The sequence below is a fragment of the Nicotiana sylvestris genome, chromosome 3 (assembly GCF_000393655.2).
Source record: "Nicotiana sylvestris chromosome 3, ASM39365v2, whole genome shotgun sequence".
Classification (NCBI taxonomy): Eukaryota; Viridiplantae; Streptophyta; class Magnoliopsida; order Solanales; family Solanaceae; genus Nicotiana; species Nicotiana sylvestris.
In genome coordinates this window covers 117,900,659-117,913,029 of record NC_091059.1, presented here as the reverse complement: position 1 = coordinate 117,913,029, position 12,371 = coordinate 117,900,659, and positions in this window count along the sequence as shown.

Sequence of the window (12,371 nt, the reverse complement as noted above, 5' to 3'; positions counted from 1 at the left end):
TGATACAAGTGTAACAAGCTAGACCACATGGTCAAAGACTGCCTAATGTAGGAAACTGATTAGAAGAAAGAAAGAGCTAAAAAATAGAAACGGGAAAAATCGAAAGAGAAGGGTCCAAACAAAGGGAAATTCCCAGGCAAAGGATTCACTGAAACAATGATGCAGGCTTTTCTAGTAGCATATGAGGATAGTGGAAGTGACAAAGAGAAAGAGAAAGAGGATGAGGCCATAAGTCTCTATTGCTGTGATTGACGCACATATGGCAGTGGAGACTAACCCTCCAGTACAACTAGGAATTCACATTGGAAGACCTCCTCTATTTGACGAACATCACTATGATGAATGGAAGATTCGTATGGAAACGTTCCTTCAGGCCACTGACTTTGACCTATGGTTAATTGTCAATCATGGGCCAATTATCCCCACCAAAGTGGATAGTGAAGGAAACAAATGTGACAAGAGAGAAGAGGATTATGATGATGAATATCGTCAATAATCTAGAAAAAATGCTAAAGCAAAAGACCTGCTCTACAAAAGTTTACCAAGAAATGTTCTCTACAAAGTGTCATCTTGCATTTCTGCTCATGATATATGAAGGACCTTGGAGGCTGATTTTGGAGATGAAAACATTGAAGTCGCGCTGATGGCAATTGAAGAAAGTCAACTAGAAAAAGAATTGATAGGGATGATGGCCATGAGTGATTCAGAGACTGAAGATTAAACAAATCAGGTAAGTATCTCTAACTTGAAGGAAAATATTCATGCTACGTCTAAAAAATAGCTAATAGCCATAACTGTGACCATGATGAGTGATATAGACAAGATGAGTGCTGGAAATGATCATTTAATAAGTAACATTTCATGTATTAAACTTGACCTCAAGGAACTTGAATCTATTAAAAATGATCTTAAAGGACAGGTCAAAAACCTTAAGAACCAGGTTCTTGAGCTCACTTCTAAAAATGAGAAGTTACCTGATACACATGGTAAGAAAAAAATGAGTGATCTGTAAGATAAGCTTGAAAAGAAACTAAAGGAGGTTAAAGATAATCTTTGTAATGCCGAATGTAGGAATAAGGTATTGCAAGAAAATCTTGAAAAAGAAAAATATGAACTATCTAGGCCAAGCAAGTGGCATAGATCCTCAGATGCACTAAATTGGCTAAATAAAAACTGCAGCACTACCAAATTAGGAGTTAGCTATAGAAAAACTATACCCAGGTTTGATCCAAATATGTAGGAATTCCTGATAACAAGATGTGCACTCACTGTGGGAAGGTAGGACCCTTAAGAGATACTTGTCCTATCTTAATTCATGCTTAGTTTAAGAACACCTTTGGTCTTGCTAAAAAATATGAAGAAGGAAGAAGAACAAAAGTCAAGCCCCTTGTTCAAACTAGGTAGATTAAGGTCAATAAGAAAAGAACTGTTACTCCTCTTCTCTTTTGGCGAAGAAGAGATCCGATTCATCATTTTTCAAATAAAAAGGGACCCGAGCTTATCTGGGTTCCCAAAACTAACTTGTGATTTTTGGTGCAGGCTAAAGTTAGAGGAAATAATCAAGACTGGTATCTAGACAGTGAATGCTCAAGATATATGACTGGAGAAAACAAAAACTTCCTCTCACTAACAGCCTTCCAAGAATGGAGTGTCTCATTTGGAAATGGGAAAAAGGGCCAGATAACATGTATTAGTAAGGTTGTAAGTCATTCTCTCATGCTATAGAAGATGTGTATTATGTATAAGTCTTAAACATAATCTTCTTAGCATCTCTCAAATGTGTGATAAAGGAAATGAGGTAAAGTTTAATTTCAAAATCTGCATTGTCACTAAGCTGGATACTAATAAAATTGTGTTAAAAGATAAGAGACATAACAATGTCTACACGATATCCATTATGTTTCTTCCTCAGAGTGAGCACACATGCTTAAGTATAGTGTAATATGACCCATTATTATGGCATAGAAGACTGGGACATGCCAGTCTATCTTAATTCAGCAAGTTGGCAGCAAAGGACCTAGTCCATGGACTACTAAAAATTGAGTTCACCCCAGACAAAATGTGTGATGCTTGTGTCAGAGGGAAACATGTAAGGTCATCTTTTAAATCTAAAAAGGTTGTCAGCACTTCTAAACCCCTGGAAATCCTTCACATGGACCTATGTGGACCAATGAGAGTGAGGAATAGGGGAGGCAAAAGGTATGTATTTGTCATTGTAGATATTTTTCTAGGTACACATGGACCCTGTTTCTGGCATCCAAAGATGAAACTTTTGATATTTTCTGTGTGTTTGTCAGAATGATTTAGCAGAAACTGGGTTGTGATGTTTTAAGTATAAGAATATACCATGGAACTGAGTTTGAAAATTCTAAATTTCTTGAGTCCTGTAGCACACATGGCATTGATCATAACTTTTCTGCACCTAGAACTCCACAACAAAATGGTGTTGTGGAAAGAGAGAATAGATCTAGAAGACATGGGCAGGTTCGTGCTAATTGCTAGTGGACTGCCTAAGAGCTTTTGGACTGAGGCAGTCAATACTACTTTTTATTTGCTAAACTGATGCATGGTCAGACCTATTCTTGAGGAAACTCCCTATGAGTTACTTCGAGGGAGAATGACCAATATCAATCACCTAAGAGCTTTTGGGTGCAAATGTTTTGTGCACAATAATAGCAAAAAAGCTGTAGGAAAGTTTGATGACATAAGTGATGAGGGAATTTTCTTGGGCTACTCACGACATAGTAAAGCTTACAAAGTATTTAATAAAAGAGCTATGTGCGTAGAAGAAAATGTTCATGTTATTTTTAATGAATCAAAAAACATGGCTGAGAAATGTTTGCAGGATGAAGACTATGACATAGGGCCCACTGATGAAGGAAATTCTAAAGAACCTGAACACCAATTCTGAAGATGGATCAGGAGATCCTAAGGAAGTTGAAAGTGATCAGGAAGAACAAGAAGAAGAGAGAACTACTCCGACTGCTACCCAGACAGATGAAGCTGTAACTACTGACACTTGTCCTTTGGGTCACTCCTTAGGTGAACCATATCTAAGGATGCAGATTAGACCATGGAAACATTAAAGCCCACACCCCCTTGAGAACATCACATCCGATCCTAATGCTGGAGTGCAAACCAAGTCATCTCTGAGAAACCTATGTGCACTTACAACATTCCTCTCACAGGTTGAGCCTAAGAATATAAAGGAAGCCCTAATGGATCCAGATTGGATTATATCCATGCAAGAGAAGCTGAATCAGTTTGAAAAAGCAAGGTCTGACACTTGGTGCAAAGACCCAAGAACATAACTGTCATATGTACTAGATGTGTGTTCAGAAACAAGGAGGATGAGCAAGGAAATATCACAAGAAACAAGGCCAGACTGGTGGTTCAGGGATACAATCAAGAAGAAGGCATTGACTATGATGAGACATTTGCACCTGTAGCTAGAATGGAAGCTATAAGAATTCTAATAGCTTTTGATTCACACATGGAGTTCACCCTGTATTAGATGGATGCGAAGAGTCCATTCTTGAATCGTTACCTAAATGAGGAGGTGTTTGTTAAACAATCTCCTGGGTTAGAGAGTGAAGAGTTCCCTGACTATGTGTTCAAGTTAGACAAAACCCTGCATGGATTGAAATAGGCTCCAAGAGCTTGGTACGAGAGGCTCTCAAAATTTCTCTTGACCAATAACTTTGTAAGAGGAAAGGTGGACAACACACTGTTTTTGAGGAGTAAAGGCAAAAATCTTCTTATTGTACAAGTATATGTGGATGATATTATATTTGGGACTACAAATGAAGTAATGTGTAAGGAATTTGCTGAGATAATAGGGAATGAATTTGAAATGAGCATGATGGGTGAATTGAAATTCTTCTTGGGGCTGTAAATCAAGCAAATACCTACTAGAACTATGATACATCAACAAAAATACATCAAGGATCTGTTGAAGAAATTCAACATGGACTCCTCTAAGTCTGTAGACACTCCTATTGCCATTGTAACAAAGTTGGACCTTGATGAAGAAGGGAAATGTGTGGAACAAAAGTTGTATAGAGGAACGATTGAGTCACTGTTGTATCTCACAGCAAGCAGGCCTGATATTGTATTTAGTATGGGATTGTGTGCAATATTTCAAGCAAATCCCAAAGAGTCTGATCTAAAGGCTGTCAAAAGAATACTCAGATATCTTAAATGGACTCCTGATTCTGTGGTATCCTAGAAGGTACAACTTTGATCTAGTTGGTTATGATAATGCTGACAATGTAGGATTTCATATTGACAGGAAAAGCACTTCAAGAACAACACACTTTCTTAGTTCTTGCCTGGTGTTTTGGGGAATAAAGAAGTAGAACTCAGTGGCTTTGTCTACAGCTGAAGCAAAATATGTGGCAACAACATCTTGTTGTGCTCAGTTGATGTGGATAAGACAACAACTAAGGGACTATGGTATTATTGTTGACTGTGTTCCTATTTTCTATAATAACACTACTGACATAAACATTTCTAGAAACCCTTGTCAATATAAGAGAACCAAGCACATTGATATTAGACATCACTTTCTCAGAGACAATGTTGAAAAGGCAAATATCTCAATTAACTTATGTAAAATTGAATACCAAATTGCTGATATTTTTTCTAAGGCTCTGAGTAGGGATCACTTTAAAAGGAATAGACTGGAACTGGGTCTAATTAATACTTCCAACTAGGTTGAACTCCAATTATTGGCTAGAATTTTTTTTATAATTAGATGTAGATAGTAGAGTATAATGTACTTGATTCAGTCTCGTGCTTGTCTTGAGCACACACACTCACCCAGAAAAGTCTAGCTGATAACTATGTGTTATGATACTAACCTATTGTGCTGAAACTTTATTGCAAAAATGAGTAAGGAGTTGCTAAGGAGTTGGTTCTTTGACTCAGGTACGTGCCATCTTAGCTTAAATCGTTGGGACTTAATAACTGAAATTACTACTATACTCAGACTCTCTAATCCTGTTAGCATCACTCCTATCAATCTTGTTCTCTCATCACCATGCCCAAATCAAGCAAAATTCCCTCTAAAGCAAAATCCTCATTCCAGGTTGAAGCAAAACCCAAAAACATGAAGCCCAAGCCTAAGAAAAATACAAAATCATCCAGTGAATCCACACCCGCACCTATTTCTTCTCCACCCATACCCTCTACTGTACCTACACCCATCCTCTCCTGCTCCTGTACCTGTACCCATTATTTCCACCTCTACTGGACCTTCATCCACAAAACCAACTTCCCATGCACCTGTGTCTATTTCCAAAATCACCTCTAAACCCAATAAGAAAAAGGCTACATCAAGAAACTAATTTAAGAGTGACAAGGTGGTGATTCATGCTGTTACTAAGGAGGAAAAAATGGTTAAGGAAGCTGTGGCTCAGGAGGAATCTGCATCTACTACTGATAAGGTAAAAGTACCTCTATCAAAGTTAGATGTTCTGGTTTCTGCTATTGAAGTTGCACCCTTATAAATAGTTCCACCCATGAGTGACAAACCACTAATAGAGGATAATACTTTAGAAACAGAAGTTGCAATTCAGGAGAAAAGTGTGGATACCACAAATGTCAAACCTATGGTTGAGGGGGAAGGTGAGAAAGAACCAGAGAATAAATAGGTTTCTGATGGTCTCTCTTACAACTGGACTGAGGATGAAGGTGATAAAGAAGTTGATGGAGAAGGAGAAGATGTAGCTAGTCATGCAGAGCATCAATATCAAGATATGGCTCATGATCATAATGAGAAAAAGAGTGATAATGAGGGGGAATTTAGTGAGGTGATGGTAGGCTATAATCACATGATTTAGTCGCTTATTGCACTCTAATTCAATGTACTTACTTGTTTTGAAATTTAATTAGTCGTGTTTTGCACTTATTGTGTGTTTTATGCCTTGTATGAGTGATTCCGAGCGATATAGATGTTATGGAGCTAATTCGAGCTATTTGGAGCTTTGAAGTCTTGAGTAAAGGCTCAAAGGACGAAGCCGAGATCATGTTCGGGGGTCGAGAGCTACGTATGGACATCAAAAATCAAGCAAAAATCCGCACTCTAAGAAAACTCCACACCCGCGGCCGTGGGGCGGCGCATGGGGCGCTGTATCAGTGCAATTTCTGCTGCCTATGAATTGTCGAGCTCCGTGAAGATGTCCAATAATTCCTTGCATGGTGCGTCGCCCCATGCGACGTGCCTCTATAATTTTTACAGAGCCAATGTCCTATTTCGGCTAGGAAAACATGGTTTCATTTGGGCCCGACCCTACTTGGTATAAATACATGAAAAAATGTTATTTTTTGTACTTTTGACACATAATTTACCTAAGGAGGCTAAGGAGGAGTTGGAAGAGCAAAAGCACAAGGATTTCATCATTCCTTCCTCACTCAAGACCCGAGTTTGGATTGAATTTATGTTTTTCTATCTTTTTATCATATTTGTGATGAATTACTCTATATCTATGGAGTAGTTCCCTTTAGGGCTTGATGGATTTGGTGTATTGATATTTGTTTATGGATTATAACTCTAGTTTTATGTATTGAATCGTTTTGGATGATTTAATTGGTGCATCTATATTCACTTTTCTATATAATCGAGAGAGGCATAACTTATGATATCTTTGCATTATTTTGTTGGTTGAATTCATTAATTATTCTTAGTAATTGAAAAAGGCTAGTTGAACTGTTGATTAAACCTAGTTAGGAGGATAATCGAGATAGGTTCTCCAAAAGACCAATCTACTACGCATTCTTGCATATCTTCACCGAGCTTAAATTGGTTCATCTTGTGAGGTTGAGACATAATCGAGAGAGGAGTTTCTACTGAATGTTTGAACTAATAATTGAGTGAATTCAAGAGACTCACTGGAACATTAAAAGTGAATTATCTAGAGTTAGATCCCAAATAGTTATCTTGCACCTATCCTATCAAAATCCTATCTTTTCCCGTTAATATCTTTCTTTGCTTATTCCTTGCGTCAATTGCCATTAGTCAATAGCTTTAAATTCCTAGTTAATTTTGGTATTAATTACATCAAACTCAACTGTGATCATCTTGGATAACAATCAATCTATAAACTACAAGAATATTGTTTAACTCCAATCCCTGTGGATACGATATTATACTATACTATATTTGATTAACGAACATAATTTTAAGTAGTGTTTTGTGCTCATCAAATTTTGGCACCGTTACCAGAGATTGACAATCAATAGTGTTTGAAATAGTTTGTAGGGCTAATTCAGGAATTGTTTTCTCTTTTTATTGTATTTTTCCCTTTTTAAGGTTTGTATTATTTGACTGTGCACAGGCTACAGGTTCAAATTGGTGCATGACTCGAGCTTCTATGAAATAAATGCAACCATACGAGCCCGAGATAGAAAAACAACTGCGACAGCTGAGGAAGGGAAGTAATCTCACTAAGAAGTTAGAAAAGGTTGGGCAATCCTCAACCAAAGAAACTATAGCTAAGTCGATGATGATATTGTAGATTTGGTTGCAAGAGAGGTATCCCAACAATGAGAAAAAGCTGCACGAGATGCTGAGGAAGATGCTATTAGAGATGCACAAATTATTTATGAAGAAGAGAGGGATCAGAGGTTTGCTCAAAATCAACCCTTGGCTACAGACCAGTTCGGAAATATAGCTCCCAAGCCTGGGAGACCACTTGGCAATTATGCTAGATTGGTCTACAATCAAGGCCTATCAAGTGTTAGACCACCTCCAATTGCAGTTAACAACTTTGAGTTGAAGCAAAGGTTGCTCCAAAGAATTCAGAATTGCTGTGCTTTCAGAGGAAAGAATAATGAAGATCCACACACATATCTGATGAACTTCGAGGAGATCATGAACACCTTCAGTACAATGGGTGTCACAAGATGCAGTGTACTTAAGGGCATTCCCCTTTTCACTTTAAGATGATGCAAAGCAGCGGCTTCGAAGCTTGCCCCAAGGATCGATTAGAACATGGGAGGAGATGACCAAAAAATTTCTTGATAAATATTTCTCCTCAGCTAAAACGGGCAAGTTTAGAAGAGAAATTTATAATTTCTTGAAGCATGGGGAGGTTTAAGGAGATTGTTAAAAAGTATCAACATAGTGGAATTGAACTCTGGATGCAACTCCAGAACTTTTGGGATGGATTGACACCAACTTGCGTAAAACATTGAGCAATGCAGTTGGATACCTGTTGACAAAAAAGACTCCAGAGGAGAGTTACAATTCTTAATGAGTTATCTGAAGATGCTAATCAATGGCCCTCTGAGAGTGCTAAAAGAAGAAGATCAACTGGTGTTCATAAAATTGATGCTAATACATCTGTACATGTACAACTTGATGCTATGGCTAAAGAAATACAGAAGCTAACCTTAGCTGCAATACAGAGTGAACCTCATGCAACTTGTGATATATGTGGAAGAGGACACCCTACTCATGAGTGTCAAGCCTCAACTGAGGAAGTGAATGTTGTGGGTAATTATAACTTTAATGCGATGGTTCAGAAGTACCCCAATTTTTCATGGAGTTCACTTGGGGGTAATGCAAATGCATGGAAATAAAACAACTCCAGATTTCAGGAACAAGGAGCTCCTGGTTTTGTGAATCAGTAGAGGCAGTAGTTTCAGCCTCAACAGCCTAATCAACATGGTCTAGAAGATCTCATGAAGGCCTTTATTGTGAAAACTGATGAAAGACTTGAAGTACAACAGACAACAATTTGAAATCTAGAGAATCAAGTGGGGCAGATTGCAACAATATTATCTGAGACATTCCTGGGCACTCTACCCGCTGATACTAAAAGCAACCCCAAAGAAACAGTGAATGATGTAACCTTGAGAAGTGGGCAAGTGTTAAAAGATCCCACCCCTGTCTAAAAAGATGTAGAACCTGAAAAAGGAAGTGGGGAGCAGCCAAAAATTGATGTTGATAAGAAGAAGAAGGGCAAGAAGAGAGCTGAGAAAAAGAAGAAGGAAGAGAATTCGAGAAGGGAGGAACATGAAGAGAGCAAGCACATGCCTATTTTACCCCAAAAACTATATAGAGAAAAGCTGGACAAGCAGTTGAGATTTTTGGATATGCTCAAACAAGTTAATGTAAATTTACCATTCACGGAAGTACTCTCACAAATGCCAGCTTATGCCAAATTCTTGAAGGAGATCATGACAAAGAAGAGGAAGATAGAAGAGACCTCAGTGGTCAAGCTCACAGAGCATTGCAGCGCAATCTTTCAAGACACACTCCCACAAAAGTGTGGAGATCTAGAGAGTTTTACTATACTTTGCTCTTTAGGCACTATTAATTTTGATAAGTCTTTATGTGATTCTAGTGCCTCAATTAACTTAATGCAATTGTCTATTTACAGGAAACTGGAGAATGAGATTGGAGAGATAAGGTCAGCTCCAATATCTTTGCAACTGGCAGACCAAATGACTCTGATACTCGAGTGGATAGTGGAAGATTTTTTGGTTCGGGTAGATAAGTTTGTATTTCTTATAGATTTTATAGTGGTGAAGATGGAGGAGAACAAGGAGGTACCCCTCATCTTAGGAAGACCATTTTTAGTAACGGGTAGAGTGATATTAGATATACACGGGAGAAAACTCATGCTTAGTGTGGGTGAAGAGACTGTGACTTTTGAGATCAATATAGCAACTGGGGTGAGAAAGGAGAAACTAGCTGCAAGTATTGAGTGGAAAGTGAAGAGTTAAAAAGAGAAGGTTGTAGTGAGTGAGAAAGATAAGTGTGGGTTGTACCCCAAGAAGGCTGAGAAGAAGCTGTCTGCATGGATGTGTGCACTAGTTGGGGCGCGAGGAATGGAGCCCGACTTCGACTCAAACCCCGACTAGATGTTCAGGGAAGTTTCCTTTACCTTATGCTTTTTAATTGTGTGTCATGGGGACATGCCACAACTTAAAGTGTGGGGTGAGGGATATGTTGTATGTATGTATGTATGTATGTATGTATGTATGTATGTATCTATCTATATTAGTTTTTATTTTGCTTTTGTTAGCTTTAGTAGTTAGAGATAGAAAAAAAATTGAAAAACCATAAAAAATTTAAAATTTTCGATTTTTCCCAATGATGGATATCATCGACAGATTTCTTGAGGGATTAAAGTCGAAGGAAAAAGACCAAATGTTTTTTTGTTAGATAGCGTAACAAGTCCCCCTTGGGTTTTCTTTGGGCCGCGATTCTTTTCCAAGAGTTTTATTTGAACCGGGTATAGTTAGTTTTTAATTTTTTAGGAGTAGGAAACCTTGTGCTATGATTTGAAGTGAAGGCAATATTTCTTGATTGTATTATGCCTTAAGAATAGTGAGTGCTTTAATTATGACGCTTAGACTCATTTTTTTGACTCTTGTATAGGCACCTTGAATTGTATGATCTTAACTTGGCTTAACTGCTTTGACTAGAGTGTCTTGATAGTCCGATCCTGTGTGAGTTATGTACCATGTGTGTGTGAGGTTTTGTGTTGCTTGCGGCATCTCTAACTATTCGATTAGCATCTTTCACTTAATGAATCATACATTTTTCAAAGCATTACTATTTCTGAGTGCAGGTTCGGTGATTCATGCCATGTTGGATGAGCAAGATATGCGGAAGATGGGGGGCTTGCCTCCTCGTTCCCTTTTACCTATGCCATGATGCTCAAGAGCAGCTTATCTCTAATTGGATTTCCTTTTCTAACTGAATTTTATTCCAAAGATAATTTTGTGTTTTGCATTTGATGTCTAGAACTTGCCCCGTGTGTTTGCAAAGCGAAATAGTAGTTTTATTCAGTCCTGGAAGTGACATAGGAGTTTCTTTGTTGAGCCAGTTATATACTTTTACCAATCTAATTGTTATGTATCTTAGTTAACCCCTTTGAGTTTGTAATCCTGTTTCTTTGGCAACCACATTACAAGCCTTACCCATTTGTTTGAATTGACCATCTATTTGAACCCTATACCTCTCATGAGCACTTGAATTTGTATGAACTTTGTAAAAGTTGAAGTGTGGTGTTGGTTTGGCTTTTGAGTGGAACTAATGAAATCAGGAGAAAGGTGCACTGTTACATCTCGTATTTTCGTACGTTAGATTTCGTTTTCAGTTAACCGACATAGACTCGGGGATGAGATCATCTTGACTTTAACATATTTATGCTATTTATAACAAGCGATAAATAAGTGTTATGAAGGATAAAATGGGTACACGGATTAAAGGAAACGAGTTTCGTTGAAAGTGGCAAATTTGAAAAAAATACGGGTCGAGCGATAATACCCGATAATTATGAATTAGTACCATGCAAGGTACCATATGACCACGATAGTATAATATATAAAGTATATATGAAGTATTTTAAAAATAAATAGAATTTTAAGTAATTTATGATGATTTTTAAATTATGCGGGTAATTATTAATTACCGGATAACAGGACATTACCCAGTTAACTAATAAGTGGGTAAATAATTAATAACTTAACCCCACCCCCACATGTGGCAATGAGCCACACACTTAGAAAAATGACTAAGTAGTCATAATTCTAGGTGGCTACATAGAATCAAGACTTAAAGACTAAGTCTTAATCTTATCCAAAATCTATCAGGAGCTTCATTTAGTATCTTGGCTCCATTTCAAATTTCATTACTTTGAAACCAAGGATTCTTTCCAAGAGATCAAGTGAAAATTTCAAAGTTCAAATAGATTAAATCCATTCACGTTCTTGTTCAAAAACGCTAGAGCAGAATGTGCCTTTAGCTTCTTTGGCTTCATTTTCATTATTTTGGCATTGAAACCAAGAGAATTGAATCAGTCAATTCATCCAACCTCTTAGCCACAAATCTGTTCTTGGTTTTGAAACCAAGAACGTTGAACAGGTATGTTAAGTCCCTCCCTTCTTTCTTTTGGCATGATCCAAATTATACTGACGAAACGAGCAAATACACAGTTTTTATAAATTACTCTATTCATAGAAATAGTAGGGGTGTCTATATTCTTGATTCCCCATGAGAATTATTATTATCTTCTATTCATGGGTAGAATAATACACAGTTGGAAAAGTTTATCTAGAAGGAATATCGAGATTATTATGTATTTTTCATGCATTTCACTCATTTATACATGTGCATTGACCCATGACCCGATGACGTTATATATGTATATATATGTATATGGGATATGGGAAAAGGTTACGGCGTTATATATGCACCACCACCTGATCAGCTGGTATATGATGATGATGTTGCCCACAGTGGCTGAAATATAATTCAAACGGTGTTATATACGCGTATATATGTATGTGTATGCATATCAGATATGGAAAGAGGTTATGGCGTTATATATACACCACCACCTGACCAACTGGTA